General features: G+C 36.0%; 1 protein-coding gene across 2 annotated transcripts in view; it reads right to left on the bottom strand.

The window, feature by feature from the left end:
- raraa (retinoic acid receptor, alpha a) overlaps positions 1–20,914 on the bottom strand; it is a 190,705-nt gene extending 169,791 nt beyond the window's left edge. The window contains exon 1 of one of the 2 annotated variants that reach the window (XM_051914971.1): positions 20,688–20,914. The gene's annotated coding sequence lies outside the window, so the exon portion shown is untranslated. Of the gene's footprint in view, positions 1–16,926; positions 17,007–20,687 lie in introns of those variants that run through there. The other variant, XM_051914972.1, reaches the window with a different exon arrangement.
- Between the last annotated feature and the right edge of the window lie 1,821 nt (positions 20,915–22,735).

The following is a 22,735-nucleotide window of genomic DNA, read 5'->3' as shown; positions in this document are numbered from 1 at the left end:
CGTAGTTGGGCTAATAATGTTAACTGAAGTCCTTTCAGAAATGTGTATTAGCATTATCTTGTCAAATAAACACAATGTAATGGAGTTTGTCCACCTCTGTTTCCACTACAAATGAACATAATAGTTAAAATAAATAGTTTACATAATTAAAGATATCTAATATAAAGTGTGACTAAAGGTTTCTTTTGTTTGTTTGCTTGTTTGTTTGTTTTTTGGAAAGCCAGGGCATCTGTTTTCTTCCATACTAGAATCGCTGTGAGCAGAGTTTCTCACATTAGCGAGTGAGAAGAGGAAACTGATATCAATCTATTTATATTCTACGCCAAAAGTATGTGACCGTTTCTCAATACACGTTCTTAAGCAATCTTGCATCCTTGTGTTCTTGTACTACGTCATCAACAGTCAAAGTTCAATTCCAGTACTCAAGAACGCAAGTACGGAGGACGCATGATAGTACCCGGATGTGTTCTTGATATCGAGGATGCATCGAATGCAGACTTAAGATAATTTTGAAGCTCAGAATGCAGATGGAAGCTTATAACTCCAAGGGGACGAACTGTCGTTTTGTTGTGCTTAATTTTAATTAAGTGATAAAGAGCTGGAGAAAGCCTGCAGTATTTTTATTGGCATATTAAAGGATTAATTCACTTCAGAATTAAAATTCCCTGATAATTTACTCACCCCCATGTCTTTCTTTCTTCAGTTAAAAAGAAATTAAGGTTTTTGAGGAAAACATTCCAGGATTTTTCTCTATATAGTGGACTTCAGGGTCCAACGGTCTTCAACAGAGTACAACGGGTTGAAGGTCCAAATTGCAGTTTAAATGCAGCTTCAAAAGGCTCTACACTTTCTCTGCTTTCTCCTTCTTTCCAAAGCGCTTTCGCTCCCGTGGCGTCTGTCGTTGCTATGCAACCATGAACTGCGCTCTCCACGATGACGAGGAAGTTTCAGCAAATGAAAAATTGACTTCTAGTCCTTGCATTAGCTCTACTACTAGATATACTTATGGATATGAGAAATAAAAATCTGCCCTGTACAGCTGTTCGGCTGAGCTTTCGATGCTGTTAAGGAAAGGCCGAAGCTCATTGTTTGGTCCTTGTCACATGACCTGCGGTGTGCTTGCGCCATTCTGAAAAGTTGAGATGTTTTCATCTCGCCGCGGCATAGCCGCCCCTCGAAAAACAAGCGTGCCGCACCACATGTGTGCCGTGACCACAACGCTTCTATTATAAGCGCGCTTGCCTAAATTACAGTAAAAGCACTCGCGCAAGTCGCGAGCGTCGATTTAAACCACCGAAACGCGTGCAATGCTACCAATAAACGTTACCGATGCTCAAACGGCATCTTGGACAATTGTGGCTCAGCTGTGTGAGCAGAAGCACTGCCAAATGTCTGGCAAGAAATAGAATAATGTACTAATTTATTCAGGGATTACATTTGTTCAGTACAGTGTTGTTCAGTGCAAGATTTTGATGTTATTTAAGCTAAAATAAAGTAATATTTGCACTAACTGTTAAAAACTAATACTGACAGAGACACTGCTGTTTACATTTTTTGGCAAAAATATTTTAGCTATGAAATTTGAAGTAAATGAGAAAAAATGCAAAGGAAAGTACATTTTCAGAAATTTTGCGCTTTCTTGTGCTTGAATGTTAAAATGGCCCTCCTATGTAGTGTCAACGCATTACGTAATCACATTGGAAAGGTCACGTGTGACGTAGGCGGAAGTAGGCTACTGAGCAAGTCTTTACAAAGCGAACATGCAAAGACTAAGTCAAACAGCCTATACAAAAATAAAACTAAAAAAAAGGAAAATAATGACGTCAGACGATTTTGAAGTTGGAGGAGAAAATGAGATGGAGTTTTTCGCCCTATAACGGTACTTCTGCATACGCCACTACATCATGGAATGGTTTCCTTAAAAACTTAATTTCTTTTTGACTGAAGAAAGAATGACATAAACATCTTGCACGACATGGGGGAGTAAATTATCAGGAAATTTTAATACTGAAGTGAACTAATCCTTTCAGAAAAGAATCTTAACATTGAAAAAGCATAAGTAACATTAAAAATGCATACTCATTTTTAACAAATACACGCAGTAAAAAAAAAATTCAACAAAAATTGTTCTAAAAGAAGCAAGCTGCCTTTATCTACAGTGTATCTACTGAAATTTCTGTTCTTGGATTCCCAAGAACAACAGCTCTGAAAATAGCCTGAAATCACAAAGCGCCACATTTAACTCTCTTTGTCACTCTCTGTGTTGAGCTCCGTCCCTTCCATAATGTTCTGGATGTTGATGGGACCTGCGGGGGCTCTATTCAGCTGCAGGCAGCTCCAATCCATACTCAATGAAGAGGAGGGGTGGCACACGGACGTGTTCTAATCACTGCTGCGATGACACCAAGCAGAGAGCTGTGATTCAGTCATTTACAGTGCCACATCTGTCATGTTCTGCCCAATTTACTCACGCAATTTCAATGAGACACTGGTGCTGGTATTCATCAATATGTTTTTGGTGTCTACGCACCGAGTTTGTTTTCATTGGCTCCCTCGCCTTCCCAGAGTAATGAATCAATCACCGCGCAAAGTCCTGATGTAGTTACACAGTCGCACGCAACATAAAAGACACCGCATGTTTGACAAGAACAACCGGTGGCTTGAAAAATGGCAACAGACGTATAAATAACTCATGTGTATTGGTAATTATGTGGAAATATGATTGGCCCATAGCGAGACAGCTTTATGTGATACTTGTTTACCAAAATTTGCATATTACATGCATCTTTCCTGAACACATCTGATTAATGTTGACTGATAATTGGCATCATATTATGGTTTCATTTGCATAGACCATAAAAAACAGGCCATATGCTGAAATGCAAATGGAAATTAGTACTTCAAAACCTTCAAACAACAATGAAAAATATGAAAAGTAAAATGTACAGTCAGCTGGTCATTACCACAAAATAAACACTGACAGGCCATGCATAAATAATGCAATAATGAATTATCATATTTTACTTTTGATGCTACCAGTGTTGGCAAATGAATGCTATATAAACAACTTTTTTAATGTGGAATAGGTCGTTAAGATTGGTGAATGGTGGCATTCTGCAGTAAAATATATGTGTATAATAACTGCTAAACTGTATAACTGATCGTTGTCCCAAGTAACTGATTTCCTACTAACTGTGCTAGTTTCATGTTTGTCGCATCACTCTGTGCTCTCTTTTGTCTCACATAAGAAAAAAAATTAATTAAAATCAATATTTCGTGTACATTTATTTATTTGTTTGGCAAATAGCCATGTAATATGCATAATAATGTACTACGGGCCATGAACGTATCTGGTTGTTGCCTTGAGCGACTCTATGGAAAAATGGGCCTTGCTGTTCGCTTTCTGAACATCTGCTTAAATACAGGGCTATTCTTAAAGGAACTGTACTGGTCACACTTTTCTGTGTAATCACAGTAGATGGGACCTGAGGATTTCAAAAAATTCTCATTAAAAAAAAACAAACAAACTAGCCTCTACCTTAATTTCTGCAAATATCCAAAAACGTTTCTATATACTTCACTGTAGTTGCCAGCAGCAACACTATTGGCAAAACACCAACTTTTATTCCTTTTCACACAGATTGCAAAATTATGATTACAGGGGCAGATTAATGATTAACAGAGATTTATTTTCATGTGGTTCTCCATGTAGCTTTTCGGGTGTGGTAAACTTGCTCTGTAGCTCACCTGGTAGAGTATTGCACTTGTGATGCAAAGTGCTCAGTGACTTGTAGAAGCAAGCCAAAATGGCAGTTTCTTAGGTTTAGAGAAGGGTGTGGTGTAAATGCTATATTATTTTTAAAATGATAGAGCACTCACTAGATATTTCATTTCCAAACTGGCATGATACGAACAATAACCAATGTAATAAAACATTGCCTGATTCACATTCTGTTTTGGATTTGTGATGTGATCTGCGAAAACCCATCGTATGGTGAAATTTTACCTATTACAGGTTTCAATACCATATGAAAGCTGGATCCGAGCCCTATTTTTACTTCTTTCATAGCTTGTCTGTAACCAAAGTTATGGTTATCTGAAGTCGGCTGAGCGCTCTAATTTTCAGGAACGGAATTTTGAGAAAAACAGGTTTAAATAACCTACGGAGCCCAGTACATGACATGCAAGAAAAAAAATTAAATCGTGCGCACGATTTACTAATTCGTTCCCTCGATTTACAAAATCGTACGCACGATTTACTAATTCATTAGCTCAATTTACTAAATCGTGCACACGATGTACTATTTCGTTCCCTCGATTTATAAATCATGCGCATGATATGCGCATTTAGCCTACTATTTTTTTACCTGCATGTCATGTCCGGAGCTCCGTAGTCACCCCCTTTTTTCACACACATGAAAATGCACTATCCAAACATAAATGGTTGTAATTCAAGAATGCTATGGAATATAGACCTAAGGTTGGTCTTGTTATAAAGAAGACACTTGTCAGATTATTGTAGAAGTGAAATAAATTATGAAAGTGAAATAAGTTATAGAAGTTTAAGTTTATGAAAATGTAAAAATATAATTGTTTATATTTTATAATAATATATTACAAAGCATGTTTTACTCTTAAACTGCAAGAAAATAAAAGCCAAAAATGTCAACATTCCAAATTTTAGGTTGAAATATTTCAAAAATGAGCTTTCAGTAAGATTTTTTTTTTTGGGCGCAGTACCAAACCTTTTCACTAGATGACACCCAAGCTCCATATCTGACCATTTAAGGGCGCCTCCGTTTATTTGAGTGATCTGAACCATACATTTCCATATTTTCATATATTTTATGAAGTAGACATCCTATTCAGAAGTAGTATGGTCAGTTTGGCAGTATTTGATTTAAATTCAACCTCTAAAGGCAGGAACATACCAAGCCGACGCACTAGTGGCGACGAAAGCAGACTGCGGGGTTGGCTCACCTCGGCAGCGTCTGGGTCCAAAGTTGCCCTGACACACCAAACCGACGCTCGACAGCCGACGGCCAAGTAGCATGTCCGTTCTGCGCCTGCGTAAGATGAAATGCCTTTCCGTACCAGCAGGTGGCAGTAGCTGAACAGCCAATCAGAATGATCAGATGGCCTGACGAGCTCCAACGGCGATTCAACATGTGGAATCGGCCGGAAAAAAGCTGACGAGGACCAACTTCAGCCAACGGTGCGGAACACACTGAGAAAACTTAGTCGGCCAACGAACAAAAACTGCCCGACAGCCGACCGTCGGCTTGGTGTGTTCCTACCTTCATAAACACATAATTAGAACATGTGGGTTCATTATAGCTCCGTTGTTCTCTTGTGCTCTTGTGCTCTCACGATAACGTTGTATTAGAAAAAAAAATCTTTGCGTGGCATAGTTTATAAAGGACTGGCGGGAAATTTGCATTAATACACCTTTATTGTACATGTAATGTGGTTTATTTCGATAGGTGAACTGTCTTTGTAGTGTTAAGAAAGGGAAAGCTATGGCCGTTTTGTTTTTTTTGTTTTTTTTTACCTCTGCTGGGTGTGTTCTATAACATTAGAAAAAGACAGCCTTGCCAAGATATTTTCAGAGATGATAGACAAGATGTTATAGAATGATAATATAATGAAAACCCAATTTTGACAAAAAAAAAAAAAAATGACATTCGACCTATTTTTTGACTTTACTGAAAACGTTCCATCGTGACATCCGACGGGTTTTCCCAGATCGCATCACATTTGCTTTTATTGCCACTTACATTTCATTTTGAAATTGTCACAAAACATGCAAGAAGCAAAGTAATACAAATTTTTGCAGAAATGTCGCCAAAGGTAAAGTTTTTCCCAATAAGCCTGGGTTGGAGGATTACCAGCTTCAAACAGAATGCGAATGCAACATGAACATATCTTCACTCATGCTTTGGAAATATAAAGAAATGTAGGATTTAAAAGCAAAAATGTAAAACAACGCAATATATTTATGAAAGAAACATTTTTGTAAAACCACATATACTAATTTTTCAGTAAACACTGAATTATTTAAGTTAAATCTGTCACGTTGAAGAAGATAAATGATATCAAAATAAAAGCTGTGTTTATGAAGCATGCTCAGGTAATCCAACAAGAGGATTACAAACAATACCGGACAATGAATATGAGAAACAGAGTAACTTAAATACACAATAATAATGAACTAAATACAGACAGGTGTGATTGTTAAATGCATGTCCATGACAACTGATTAGTAAGTGGAAAAGAAGAACAAAGGAACACAAAAAAACAGGTGACTAAACATACCGAGAGAAAAGGGAACCAAAACTGAGCATAATAACTATGACAAAATCATCTTTTTTAAAGATCTTTTTTATAGATGAACTTCTGGTTCTGCATTACTGATGCAATGGGTGCTGTTTTTTTCTATGCAAAAGGCCCCTTATTAGTATTCTTGTTGAATCATCTAAAAGATACTTATGTAAAATGTCATTGAAGTAAAAAAGAACTCCAACTTTACACAGACAAGGTTAGTTATTTTGAGTATTTTAAAGTGTACGGTGTACATTTTAAGACATCTTCAAACCTCAGTCATACAACGAAAAGACGTCATGCCTCAGACTAAAAGGCTTCTGTCATCGGACAAAACGGCATTGTGCCTCAGACTGAAAGGCTTCAGGTCTCAGGAAAAACAACATCAGGTGTCAGGTCTCGTACAATTAGGCATCAGACGAAACTACCTCAGAATCTTCAGACGAAAAGGCATCGGATAAAACGGACTCAGACAAAACGGCATCAGAATAAAAGGCGTTTTTTTGTTTGTTTGTTTGTTTGTATAACTTTCTATTGGGTTTTATCCCATCATAATGCCATCCTTCAGTTATCTTTTTCTTTCTCCCCCCTTTTTATATTTATCTGTAACTATACCCAAATTGATGTAAGGTGTATGTGCGTGCATATTAATTATGTAGAATCTATCTATTGATGGTATTAATGTAGGCTATTTATGTAATCCCTTAGCAATGTTCTTTATGTTATTGTTATGAGATATACATATATATATATATATTGGGGGGGGGGCAAAGGTACTGTAAGCTATAGGCTACATGATGATATTTTATTCTTACAGCTTGGTTACACTGGTTAGGTTATATACAGAAAAGAACATGATGATTTTCACATTGGTCTGCAGAAAAACAGCAGTTATCTGAATTAAAATGTAATTGACTCTCTGACAGTAGGTGGCGCTGGAACAGCAGAAATAAAGCCGTTTCCTTGGTAACCTCTGTACACAAAGCAGCTGTGGTTATAACAACGCAGTCTACTAGCTCGAAAGATTTTTTACTTCCCTTATGAAAATTAACCATGGTTTTACTACAAATAAAACAAAAAACATGGTTATTGTAGTTAACCATGGTAACCACAAATTAACCATGGTTTTGTTACACTATAGATTATGGTATTTATAGTAAAATTATTGTTATACAAATAGTATCAATCTGACAAAAAAAAATCATAGTTACCACACTTTTAATATAATAAAACCATGGTTAATTTTCATAAGTGTTCACAATAGTTTGCAATGCAAGCTAGTTGCAATGTGTTATTTAGCTAACCTTTTATACATAACATACAAATAAAACTAGTGAATAATACAAATTTACAAAATAATTCGATATGTTTTGTACAACTTAGTGTAACATTTAACAGTTAGAAAACTGCGTGCATGTGACGTCACATTGAGGCGGGGCAATTCGCTTCTTTCTAAGTCCGTTTCATCTGATGCTTTTATGTCTGATGCCTTTTTGTCAGAGGTTGTTTTGTCCGAGTCCATTTCGTCTGATGCCTTTTAGTCTGAGGCTGTTTTGTCCGATGCCAAATTGTACAAGACCTGACACCTGATGTTGTTTTTCCTGAGACCTGAAGCCTTTCAGCGCGATGCCATTTTGTCCAGTGACTGAATCCTTTTAGTCTGAGACATGACGCATTTTCGTTGTATGACTGAGGTTTGAGGATGTCCTAAAATGTATACCGTAAACGTGACTCATTTGCATCCATTGTAAGTTCCTTCCTGTACTTTTTTTTTTTTTTTGACAACTTAATGACAAATTCAAAATATTTTCAGTGGTAATCAACAATATTCTACAGATAATATCAAAAAAAAAAAAAAAAAGCTTAAGGTGATAGTTCACACAAGAATGAAAATTATCATCATTTATTCACCCTTGTTCTAAACCTGTATGGCTTTTCGTGCACTGTACAAGTTTGAGCTTCCATTTACCATATTTGATGTGCTATGTGCATCAATCGATATTTATATGTGAATAAAAGTCTCAATTAAATCTCTCCATCATTTAAAGTGATTCATATGGATTACTTTTATGTCTTTTGTGTACTTTTTGAAGTATGCAAATGATGAAAGAATAATAAAAATAGCTTCACTTGTGTTTCGAAGATGAACGAAAGTCTTATGGTTTTAGAACGACATGAGGGTAAGTTGATGATGAAAGAATTTTCATTTTTGAGTCAACTAACTCCTTAATTTGTACTTAACCCAAAGCTTTCCTGTAACAGTAGGTCTTAAAAAGTTCAACCCAACCACGAGCCTCAGTGCAACAACACATCCACATGACCTCTTAAGTGGGCAGCAGTTGTCCAGGCTTCACTGTTCGACAAACCCAAGAGCACCCATGTGTTTTTGACCGAGTGTGACTCTGTACGCCTGCCCATCCCATTGCAGAACACCACACGACTGACCGCAAGAATGAAGCCATGCTCCCTCCGTGACCAAAACTAGGCATGTGGAGCACGCTGGAATTCAGCAGTGCAAGCAACAGAAAAGAAACCCAAAAAAAAAAAAAAAGAAAGGGGGAAACAGTCAAAAGCTTCACCATCCTGGAGGCTGTTTTATAGAGACTGTGTGGCAAATTAGCACCAAATTGACAGGAAAGAAAACCCCTAATTGGTGTGGAATAGTAAAAGCTGTGAGAGTTGTGGTGGTTTTGAGCGTTGTGTTAGACAGAGGGAGGCCAGAGAGGGCAGGAAAGAGTTAATGTTACAGTTGTGCTGTACTGCACGGCTCCACTCCAAATGAAATATCAACAGCATGTCCCAGAGTGCTGAGCGAAGAGCGCGAGACAGGAAAGGAGCTAAAGAAGAGAGAAAGACATAGGAAAACAGAAAATGGAGCAGTGCAATGGAAAAAGAAAACAGAGGGAAACAGACAGAGAGATGATTTGGAGTGTGGGGTGATCTTAAGACCTGAAACACTTACTGAGCCTTCAGATATGGAACAAAACGAGTGGGATGTCAAACTTTACCTTACCTGCTATTGAAAACAGCAATACTTTCATGAGATGATCACTCGAATGTCCTTAATGTTAATGTTCATTTTATTGTATTTCATGAAAATTATTATGCAACATTATCACTCCTCTTATAACCACCTGCAGATCAAATAATTCACATAGATTAAAATATATTAAACTGAAGAATATACATATGTGCCATTAAAAGAAACATTACTATCATTGTCCTGACCGAAGAATGTTCATTTTAAAAAAGTTTTTCACTTTTTCATTGTTTCAAAGTACTTCTCATCAACATTTCATATATTTATGAAAACATTTAAAAGTTTAACATAGGCTCACTGTAAAAGTGTGCCTTAACCTACATTTTGGCAAAACTCAAAAAAAACGCCAATAACTTTTACTCTTTTCCACACAAATTATGTTCACAGGGGTATATTATTAAAAATATAAGACTTATTCACACCAGTTTCACAAGTTTCTTGCACAACACTGTTATAACTTCAGAACACTTATTCATTTTGACATTTGCATGACATAACCAGCTACATGTATGGCTTTTCCGATGTAGTCATTGCTGATCCTATACTTCTGGGGGCCCTAAGCAAAACTTTGTGAAGTGGACCCTGTCAGTGCATTCTTAAAAACCCCAAAATTTCCATAAACTTAAGTAATAATTACAATGGTTTTCAGTATGCAAGGTGCACTGCCAGTTTTCTATAGGGCAATGGAATTGAAAACATCAAAGAAACAAACTGCAAGTTATGAAAAACATATATAAATATGTAAAGGGAAACCTATTAAAAATTGGCAGTAAAAACAATTAATTAAAATTAAAACCAAATTTTTGTTGACAGCTAAATAAATGCTTTTTTAATAGTAATGCTCTGGCCCCATCTAGACGTCAGAAAAACTATAACACACAGCTGAATTGGCTTTCTAAATGCGTGATTCACTAATGAAATTACAGCATGATAAATAAAAAAGGCATGGTTGTTTCAGCCCAAATTTGGGTCAAATATGGACAAACCCATCCACTGGGTTACATTTTTTTAAATTAAATTTTTAACCCAACATTTAGGTTTGTCCAGATTTCGGTCTATTTTGACCCAAATCTGGGTTGAAACAACCCAGCATTTTTTAAGGCTTAGGTAAACATACGAAAATACATCAATAATTCTCTAAATTAGCTACTTTTAGACTAATGGGCATTGTTTTAAAAGTACCTGAGTCACATCTTGTAATACTGAACAGGAATGTTTATTTCTTATACACATTAAACCATGCATAAGAATGTTTTGATTATCGGGTTAAGGTTAGGGTTAGGTTAGGTTAGGTTATACCAACACAAGCTGAAAGTTACATTTCATCATGGGGCATTTCTAACGAAACACGGTGGAGACCTGACTGGAGTTATTGGTTTATGACTTTCTTTTTAATTTATTGCATTGTCAAGACTAAATAAGAAATTAAATGTTATAAAAATACATAATTTCTTCGTTCTTGGCATGACTCCGCAAATGTTTAGTAGACACCACACATCTATTTGCATGTTATAAAGAAATATTCACATTATGGTAAATTACCGTCATGTTTATTTTATATATTGATGAGCAAGGGGGGCCCCTGGTGGTAGTTTGCATAGTTTGCGTAGTTTGCGTATAGGAAGGATTGGCTCTGGATGTAGTAAACTTGCTATGTAGTTCACCTGATACAGCATTGCACTTATGATGCAAAGCACTTGAGTACAAGTCCCATGAAAAACAAGTAACAATGAAAGAGCTCAAAGACTTGTAGAAGCAGTCTAAAATGGTATGGTTACTTTAGATTATTTATTTTTTTCTCACCTTTGATTTTGTAAACACTATCAGTTAGTTTTAGGGTAGGTTTAGTGTCGAAAGTATTATTTTCAAACGGCATAGAGCATTAACCTTTTAGCACCACTCACAATACATTTAATTTCTGATCTGCCGCAGTAGATACAACAAACATAATGAAACATCTGTTTTGGAGAAAATGGAATGTGTTTTTAGCACTTCTCACTGTACATTTCACTATGAAAGTGTTGCAAAATGTGCAAGATCAAACATAATACCATTTTCAGAAATGTTGCCACAGGCATGTGTTTCCCATGGGCATTTTTTAAAATTGGAAAGCATTAATCTGATTGGCTAACATTAAGAAACTTCCAGGACTGTGGCTGCACAGGTTATATCCACTGGGGAAAAAACAGAGCTTAAATGGTAACAATGGTAATATTAAAATAACCTTTAGGATGATACATCTTTGAATCAAAACTTTTTATTGAGGCATATTAGTATCAAGTTAACTAAACAGCCAAAAGCAGAATTGTATTTTTTCTTTGCCCGGCCCTAAACATTAAGAAAAAACAAACCAAACTGTGGTTGGCCACTTTACATGGCTGTCCGACAGTCGCTTCTTGCTTAATAGGGCAGTTTTTGACTAGAATAAGCTGTAAAGTGGACCAGACTTTATGTCGATAGTCAAAACTCTGGGTATGTGAGACTATTTGCTCCTACCCACCATCAACCACTAACAACTGCCTGGGGAACATAAATACACCACCAATCATTACTTATAGCCAGATTATAGAGCTGACAGGCCTGCTGAGATTATGTCAGGGCAAGCTCTCACAGGCTGATGGGATAATATTAGACCAAGAGAGAGAGAGAGAGAGAGAGAGAGAGAGTCTAAGGCACAGCAGGGTAGATGGGTTTTAGGGCCTGGGTTTTCCTTGGCACTCTCAGCTCCATGTGTATCTGGTGAGGGTCTAAGCTCTGGAGATAGCACTGGAGAAACTGATACTGGCAGCAAGGGGAGGGAGAGGGGAATTCTGCTGATCACAATAAGGCCTCTTTTCTCTGAAAATGTTATCAGGTTCAATTAGGGAAAGGACAGGCTTGGCTTTCTTTTTATAGTAGAGCGCCCAGGGCTGTGTGACATGTAATTACATCGTAATGTAACCTGAGAGCTTGTCTGCAGTTTACGGTCTGCTAGTTAATTACAGTGTATATGATGTTACCATGCTGTTTGAGTGTTTTATTGTATTGCTCTGCACCGATATTGGTGATAATTTCCGTATATTTTAGTGCAATACTGTACTATGATGGAACCAAATAAACATGACTAGTAGTAATGTATGGGCTTTTATTTAAAGGTGCAATGTGTAAAATTTGGGAGGATCTATTGACAGAAATGCAATATAATATACATAACTATGTTTTGAGTGGTGTATAAAGACCTTACATAATGAACTGTTATGTTTTTATTACCCTAGAATGGGCTATTTCTATCTACATATACCACGGGTCCCCTTACATGTTAAGTCGCCGGCATGTTTCTACAGCAGCCCTAAATGGACAAACTGCTCTACAGAGCACGTTTAGTCACTATGTGTGTTGTTCTTCTAAATAGTTCGTGTTTTTAGAGGCAGCTTGCATCGTCACTACGTTGAATACGCACAAAGTAGTAGTAGTAGTAGTAGTCATCTGGTTTATTAGAAGCAGAGACCATTCTTTGTTAGAAGTAAGAAGAAATCTCATTGTTTCACACAGGCTACTTTCTACTGTTTTAGACGACATTTTTCTTGTGTCGGTCAGACGGCCACCGTAGCTTCTCCAAAAGGGAAGGGTGAGCGCCATTGGTTGCAGTTCGCAACCTCACCGCTAGATGCCACAAAAATGTATACATTGCACCTTTAAAGGAATTAAATAATTAATGAATATAAAAGGATTTAAGAGAATAAAGAAAATGAAAGAAGAACTAATTATTTTATTGTGAAGTAACTCTGCAAATATGCACACTTCACTTTGAGCATGCAATACACTCTTAATCTTATGCCTAATATGTTGAAAACAACTCTGTTAGTTATGAATTACATGAATCACGTAAATTATAGGCTATATTAAATTCAAAATGGCAAAATTTGACGAAAAAGTCAAATACTGCATCTGGATATTACTATCAGTTTTCTAATGTAAAACAGTTAGCAAATATTAAATGTTTAGCTACTTACATCTTACTCACACTCATGAGTGTGTAACTGAAGCGTCATGCACGCGGTAAAAAAAAATTATTTTCATGATTTATCACAACATTTTTTCTTTTGTCAAATCAACTTCAATAATTAATGTGGTTCAGATAACACAATCTTTTGAGTTTCTGTTGATTAATCCAGTCACCTTCATTGTATTAACTCAAATTTTTAATTTCAATGAGCTCAAAATGTTAAGGCAACGAGGTAACTTACTTTTTCAAGTTAAACCAACAATTCTTTTTTTTTTTCATGTTCGTCTTATGTTAATCAGTCCTTAAACATTCTTTTTAATAATTTTGGGGAACGTGTAGCCTTTAATGTCTATGGTGTTTATGGCACTGGAACCGGGGACCTTCTTTCTGTGAGGCATCAGTACCACTGAACCACTAATTTATAATAATTCATTATTTGAATTGTTTCAAAGTACAGTATAACGCTAGCAACACCAAAGACATGGGTTCGATTACCAAGAAATGCATGAACTGGTATAATTTCTATTTGAAAAACTCTGCAGTTGAATACAATGTATAAAATCATGTCATAAATGCAAACTAATCTCAAAGGATTCCAAAACATTTGTAAGCTTCTAAAGTCATAAAAAGTATGTTTTAAGTTGTCAATAAGTTGTGTATCAGTGTGTAACCGAACATGAAAAAAATGTATGTGCGCTAGAACCACACTTTACATACGGATATTTATGAAAACTAATTAGATCACATTGCATAGGCTTATGCACATAAAATCACATCAAGTGCATGATTTCGGGCAGGGTCACAGTCTATATGTTCCACACTGCACATTCCTTACTGCATGATTAAGTGACTGACCCAGTAACATAGTCCACATCTCCAGAGCTGTATCTGAATGTCGAAAACTATTACTTTCCCTTTCCTTCTCCCCATTTTCATGTGCTTTCTACTCCACCCTATTATATAAGTTTTGACTGTTTTCCAGAGCCACTTTTTCCTTTAGGTCCAATAAATATTATGTGGGAAACACCTATGATTAAAAATCCATATGAGTAATTGTCTTATGCATATACACCAGCTCTGTTTCAATACGTAATGAGCTTCCAAGTACTTTAAGACATCATCGTTGTGCAAAGAGTGTTTCAAAATGTGGGCAGCAACATTATGTATGCATTCTAAGACAGCTCAGGGCAGCACTGCATGTTCATTGCAATCCCAGAATGCACTGCAAAGAGTTCAGTGAAAAAAATATTCAAGATGATGGAGAAGAGATAAAAGTGTCTCCGTCCACATCCTTCCATCATAAACATACTCCACACGGCTCTGGGTGGTTAATAAAGCCCTTCTGAAGCGAAGCGATGCGTTTGTGAAAAAAAATATCCATATTTAACAAGTTATGAAGTAAAATATCTAGCTTCCGCCAGACCGCCTTCTGTATTCAACTTAGGAAGAAAGTGTAACACCTCTCGCAGTTCAAAACGCTTATGCTATGTCCTACGCCTTTCCTATTCAACTTACAGAAAAAGCTTAACTGATGCAACGCCAGTTCCATTTTTTTTTTGTAAGTTGAATACGGAAGGCGGTCTGGTGGAAGGTAGATATTTTACTTTATAACTTGTTAAATATGGACAAGTAAATATTCTTGCGCTTCATACTCGTTGGTCTCACTCACTGCGATTATAAAGCTTGGATGCGTCAGGATATTTATTAATATATCTCTGATTGTGTTCATCAGAAAGAAAGTCATATACACCTAAGATGCCTTGAGGGTGAGTAAAGCTTGGGCTAATTTTCATTTGAAAGTGAACTAATCCTTTAATACTTAAAAGTATTTATTAAAAAAAAAAGTTAAATCTATATATTTAAAAGCAATTTACACAGCATAATTTAAACTAAATAAAAAATGAGAAATGTAGCCTTAGGCACCTAGCTGAAATAAAATATATTTTTTTTAAAATACATTTTATTTCAATTATCGACTTTTTTTATGGTTATAGTTTTTGTGCACTATAACACCCCTGGTTTGGGTAGAAAAAAACAACTCAGCATTTTATAGAGTGGAAGTGTTCTCCTACCTCACTGATCTAACTGTTCTCTCTGTCTTTCTCAACACCTATCTATTCTTTACCTCTCGCTAACTCTCTCTCATGAGCACAGGGTTCTTTCTTGCTCTCATGAGCACAGGGATTCGTCTCGTTTGACACATAGAGATTATCTAATACCATCAAAGGAAGTAAAAAGATAAAACGATGGTGTATTAAAATAAGTGAAGTCAAGACTTAACCATATCACTGTGTGTGTGTGTGTGTGTGTGTGTGTGTGTGTGTGTGTGTGTGTGTGTATGTGTGTGTTGAAGGTAAAGAACCTTGGCATTTACAGAGTAATTCGCACAGAGCCGTCTGTGCCTTCATCCACTCCAGGCATCACAAGGATTTAACTTCCCAGTCCCTGCTCCTATTCCCGCCTTTTCTCCATCTCTCCATCTTTTCCCACACTCTCATGCTCTCTAGAGGCACTGGATGCTGCATCATGGCTTTAGGCAGTAAAATCACTATAGCATTACCAGCTTTTACCACACAATTTGAACACCCATCTTGCAAAAATTTGCGCATCCGCATCGTTTGCATGTTCGTCAAACTGAGCACACTGCGTTGTAAGATACAATATTCCTTAGTATGCTCTCTTGTTTTGGCAAATAGGTGATCATTCTATTAGTAGGACATGCATTCCATGCATACAGAAAATTTGCTTACTGCGCACAATATACATACAATACACTGCTGAAATAATAAGAGTAGCAAGGTATTATGTTATTCTGAATAGCCATTTACTAGCTAAACATTATCTGGATCACTGTTGAATCAACAAGTTTATATTTTAACACTTTATAATAATGTTCAGTTGTAAGTCATTTATAAATAATTAGTTAATGATGAAGAAATCATTTACAAAACATGACTATATATTCATTAATGATTAATAAGTGGTATACTAACATTTATGAATGTTTTATTAATTCAGTTATAAGTCATTTATAATTTATTAGTTAATGATGAAAGGAATCATTTACAAAACATGACTATACATTCATAAATGAAAATGATTAATAAGTGGTATGCTAACTATTTACAAATGTGTAATTATCTTTAAAAATGTGTAAATCATGAAATAAATCAAACAGATCATTAGTAGATGGTTGATAAGTTATTAGTTGATACATTATTTATCACTTATAAATCATTGAAGTATTTATGTCAAATTTGTTTTAGTGTCATTATCTCAATAAACAATTGTTAATCATGAACAAATGATGAACAAACCATTAGTAATTGATCAGTATATGATTTATTGATGAAGTTGTAAGCTGGTCTGTGTTCAAAAGCACAAACATGCAGGTATGCTAAAGCACTATTTTTAAGAAGAGTAATTTATTTGTTTTGAAGTGGATAAACATTTATAAATGCCTTAGAGTCAGGTGATTCCAGTGGGTTATGTTAAATCCTTTCACTCATCAGCACAGACTTGTGTTCTGTGTGGAGTGTGTGGGATCTAGTGATAAAGTGAACCTTTCAACCGGTTTTACCTTCCACTGAAGCTCACATCAGGTGCACAGCAGTTAAAGACTCCATGTGTGTCAGAGAAGACCCTCACCAGTCAGCACTTACACTGCAGTACACACTACAAAGTGTTCAGCACCTGTTATAGATGATGTTTGGATGAGTTTACAGAAATAAAAGTAGACCCTTTACAGTTTGTATTACTCTTATCTGTATGACCAAAATGACGGAGTATTTTAAGTGATCTCACCGGCGCCTCCATGTCATGCAGCGCACATTTATCTAGGACTAGGCTAACATTAGCGGACTTGTAAAGTTGCTACTACTTACATGTTTCAAGTGATAAGCCCTATTTGAGGTCGATGAACCATAGGCGAATGTTTGGATTTCCTGCAGTTAGCGATCTCTCCCTCACGAACTGCGTGACGTCGCCACTTCTGTCTTGATGTATCCAATGCCTTGAAGTATCAAGCCAATTTTGGGATTTTTTTCAGTATATCTTGTTCACATTGTTCTTTTAACCTTTGTATTTTTCATTTTTTTGTGCTCTACTATCGCAATTTCTTTCAGACATTTTGCCGCAATGCCATCTAGCAATAGCAGTACGTAAATGAAAATGATTGACATGATTTGATCAGCAGCTGATTGAACAGATTTGACCCAAATGTCACATCTATCCAATCGCCTGCTTATTTATTTTCTTATGGGCAAATGAGGGTCTTTTTTTGTTTGCGCTGAAGTAAATTTAAAATAATAAAAAAAAATAGCATGGCCAATTCAGGGCCCCTGCACACATGGGGCCCCTAGGCTGCAGCCTAGGCAAGCCTGTGCGTTAATCTGCGCCTGTATATATATATATATATATATACACTGTACATTCTTTTTCAGAATCCTTTGATGAAAAGACGGTTCAGAAGAACAACATTTATTAGAACTTAGAACTTATTGTGTCACTGCATCAGTGTCATTAAAACAGGTGTGTTATTATTCAAGTAGCTAGCTATGAACATGTTTATAGTTTTGTTACAGTAAACAAAGCTCTCCACAAACATACTCAACATAATGTAATATACTGTATCAATCAACAAGGTCAAAAAGCAAAGAAAAGCTCTTTTGAACAATGTGGCTATGTGATATAATAGGTCCATTCTAAGAGCTATAATGAGGTATATCAGGTCCAAAATTAAGCAATTATATTCTATATTCTACAATAGTAGAAGCTCTATCACGTTACAGTCAACCATACCAGATGCATGTCTGATTTCATTTGCAAAACAATCTGGTCCATACACCATGCAAAAACAACTGAAATAAAATTTCGAAAACAGAGCAATTGAAATACTAATTAAATGTCAGTTGCCAGGAGATGTTGAGTCACTATCATGTTCTTAATGCCAGAATGCTTTTTCCATCCCATGCTGACACTGGTCTTACTCATTGGTTAGAGAAGTGGATGAAGAACAAGTGGCCTATGCTCATCAAGGAGATGAAGAAAGAGCTGAATGTGCGTCATGTTGGAACGTCAAACAACAGAACACAAACAGTGAAATATTATAGCCGCTATACAAAACAGGGATGTGTTTCCCGTTGCCTGTGTATTGTATTAAACATTGCTTGCATTAGTGTTGCATATCAACACACAATACATAACAGCTGTTTGACATTGAAATCATGGCCAAAACAACCAGCACATACAAGAGTTATCTGAAACGAGGCAATGTTTAAAGTGTAAATATGATAGGTCTGAACTCAAACACCCTCTTGACAGCAATGAACAGGCTAGTGTGAGAAGAGTGACCTTGATTTAATTATATACAAGGTAACAGATAGGGCTGAGACAATACATTCGATTCTCGATTCTCAATTCGCGATACAATGAATCTGGATTGATCCTGATATTTTCTCTCTCGAATCGATTCTGAGTTTAGTTTTAACAGCAGATGGCCGCTCTAGGCTAGTTTTTAACCACACACTCAAATGCTCATGAAAAAGACTGCTGGAGAGCGCTCGTGCGTTCGGCTGAGTCATGTAAGTGGTTAAATATACTTGCACCTCGGCTCAGAATGCTTTTATGACGCAAGATTAATGTAAACAGCCCACTGCGAACACCCTTGTAATTCGCTTCAACCTTTTCAAACTTTTTGAATGACTATTTTAGGTTTACGTGGTGTGTGTAAAGGAACTGGAAGCAAGCAGAGTAACGCTGTCCATCACAGTCTATGCTGTAAAAAAAGAATTGTTGGTTTAACTTAAAAAAGTAAGTTACCTGATTGCCTTAAAATTTTGAGTTCATAGAAATTATACAATTAAGGCGAACAACAGAAACTCAAAATATTATGTTATCTGAACCACATGAATTTAAGTTAATTTGGCAAAAGAAAAAATGTTGTGATAACAAATCATTAAAATATTTTTTACAGTGTATCATGTCCATCTTCATATGAAGACAAATTCCTATCTTCAGCTTGCCAGACTTGCTGAGATTGTCTTATCATTTGATACGTTATGGTTATGAGATATCTAAGCTGTTACTTTTTCAGCAGCCTTTTGTACTGGACATATTTCGATATATCATAATTCATGATCGCATGGTAACAGCAACTTCTCTGACTGGCAGATCTACTGGATTATGGAATTATAGATCTTCACTAAAAATTTGCCAATTACACAATTGCCGTCAATGATGTAAACATATGTTTGGGAGGACCAAATGTTTGGGAGGACCAAATTTAAACATTTAAGAATCAATCAAGGAAAAACTCACCACTCTCTCATGGCAATTTTTTTTTCTTGGCAAATTAGTGGCTAATTTGTATAAAATGTACAATCTAATTAGTTATCCACTGATGGTTAGGTTTAGGAATGGAGATAGCTTCATGCTTAGATTTTTTTTTTTTTTTTTTTTTTTTTAAATCATAAAAATTGCATGTTTCCTTATGAATAATTAACTACAAATTCATATGAAATGACCGCCTTGAAAGGGCATGTATTGTGGTCATTGCTCTTTTTTTAAATGTGGGATCTAGTTAGTTACCACTGTAACTAACCAACCAATTAATTATTTAATTAATTAAAAATGACAGAAATATCCTGTATTCATTTAATTTACTAGCTACAAAGTACCATGTATTTTGAGTTGACTATGTAGGCTTCATGTAATATGGAAATCAGCAGGACAATCATTCAGTTCCATGACAAATGAAAATACTACCAGTTTGTTTAGTAACTTATCATACTTACAGCGATTAAAAATCTGAAAGGAAAAAATAAATGGAAAATAGCATGGGTAAATATAAGTTTTGATAAACTGAGCTTATTAAACATATTAAAAATATCGCAAATTTTTAGGTTCTAAACATTCGCGAATACAGCCTGTCTGTCAAAAGCGTATTTCGTACGTAGACTATTTCAGCGCAACAGTGAAATGATGAGACGCTTGTTCACTTTACAACTAAGACAGTACAACAACTAAAAACATTTTAAAGTAGCCTAATAAAATAATCTCAAAGTTATGATACACAATGATTGTGAAAACCTATAGAGCTGCCTACCTAGACCGCAATTATTAGCGGCAAACAATGCCCAAAAATGATGTATAGGTGTAGTTCAATAGACTTTGAGACGCTGGCCATATTATTCATCAGCACTATCTGGACTGTTCGTGCAAAACTTATCTCGCAGTGTCATAGTTTCTATTTGGTCCCTAAAGAAAACATCTCTAGCATGTGTTATCCTCAGCAGTTGTTTAGTAAAAGTGAGAGAGTAAATGAAGACCTTGAATAAATACCTGAACCTGTTGACTCCGCCCCCGCTGCCGCTGACCGCCTCAACTCCTGCCGCGCAGTTTGCTGCGAGGACGATGCTGCAGTAAACTTCCCCGTCCGCTCAACAATAGAGCAATAAACGTGTCATTCAGAGCCTTCAGATGTGTTTTAGTAAGAGTTGAGACAGAACCCCGTATGAAGCAGCGGCCATTTGAGAGTCATGTGTGCTGTGTGTTTGTGTGTGTGTGTGTGTGTCTGTGAAACCCAACACGAGTGAATGAACCCGCCCCGTTTCCTCAAAGTCCCGTTAACTCTCTCATCTCCATCTTCTCATCTCTATCACTGGCTGCCTGTGCTTCTGACATATAACAACATATCAAAACTATCAATGTTAACAGACAGTAGTTTTCTTATCACCATATACTAGGCTACTGTTAGACATTTTTATTTGTTTATTTTAATCACTTTTTTATTAAGTTAGTTATTTAAATCAACATTTGTATTATGTTTTTATTTTATTCATTTTAATAATGTATTTAAAACAAAAGCATTCATTTATTTATTTTTCTACAGACCCCCTGGCATTCTCATTCTCACTGCATTTTCATGAAAAGCCTGGAGATACTTTAGCTATAGCATGGCTTCTTCAATGTTGTGGGTGCATAAAGACATTAAAGGTGCAATATGTATGATTTTCTGTTCGCTAGAGTTTGCTACAGGCCTATTCAAAACAAAGGCGTAGCTTGATGACACCAAGTTTGAGCGTGGAATCTTGGGACATGTAGTCTTCACCTCACAGCCGGTGGAAAATAATCGGGATAGGACTTGGGACGAAATCATGTTCATGGATGCAATTATGAACATTACTGTAGTATGAAGCAGAGCAGGACTGAGTGTTGTGGGAGCTGAACGAGACTGCTGGAGCGATTGCGCAACACACGCTGCGAGCAGCAGAACTTTTATTATGCCACAGTCGTCTGCGCCGCTTCCACTTTTCTGGTCATGAGTATGAGGTAACACAGCGCTGTTTATCATACTAGATACATTTGAGTGTGTTGAAAATTATGTTATAACGTTACTCTGTGCGTTCCCTCAGTGGCTGTTATGAGACACTTGTTGCACACTGCAGTAAGCTAGATCGATTTTAGAATATCAAATTAAATGCAGGATGGCTTGTGTTGATAAATGGCATGCAATTAATTTTAAAATGTATGATGGAGAAAATGCTGTATTACTGTTACTAAAAATAAAGCTGCATCTGATTATGCTATGTTAGCTACTTCACAAAATAGTGGTTTTCTCTGAGGCATGGTAAAGCGTGGTACTCGCAAAAAAAAAAAAAAAAAAAAAAAAAAAAAATCAAGAAAATTAGATTTAAACAATAAGACTAAACTTGTTGAGCTAAATAACAATAATTAGTTTTCTGTCTATAAATATATCAAAACAGTTGTTCCATTGTCTATTAAAACATGTAATATATTAAAGCGTCTTTGGTGTTTCCATGGTTTCTAAAACCGGAAACCGAGGATAACGTGGGTATGACGCAACTGACAGGCGACTCCTCACTCGTACCGAAGCCTTGGTTAAAATTGCAATTTTCTTACGATTTACAAATAGTTAGAAACATTTGGGATATTGTAAGTACTGAAGTGAACAAAATATATAACACTGGCCTTTTTTTTTTACATATTGCACCTTTAAGTCAATATATAGTGATAATGTTCAGTGAAGTTCTTTGGAAAACTATTTCAGAGCAATTTCAGGCAATTTTCCAATTATTTGGCAATGTGTGTGACCCTGGACCACAAAACCAGTCATAAGGGTCAATTTTTTTAAATTGAGATTTATACATCATCTGAAAGCTAAATAAATAAGCTTTCCATTGATGGTTGTTATTTTGTTATTTGTTAGAAAGGACAATATTTGGCCAAGATACAACTATTTGAAAATCCAAAAAAAAAAAAAAAAAAAATCAAAATATTGAGAAAAAAACCTTAAAAGTTGTCCAAATAAAGTCCTTAGCAATGCATATCCATTCACAAAAATAAATCTTCATGGAACATGATCATTA

This window comes from Ctenopharyngodon idella, chromosome 12 (genome assembly GCF_019924925.1).
Source record: "Ctenopharyngodon idella isolate HZGC_01 chromosome 12, HZGC01, whole genome shotgun sequence".
Taxonomy (NCBI): Eukaryota; Metazoa; Chordata; class Actinopteri; order Cypriniformes; family Xenocyprididae; genus Ctenopharyngodon; species Ctenopharyngodon idella.
This window is presented reverse-complemented; position numbering and strand designations above follow the sequence as displayed.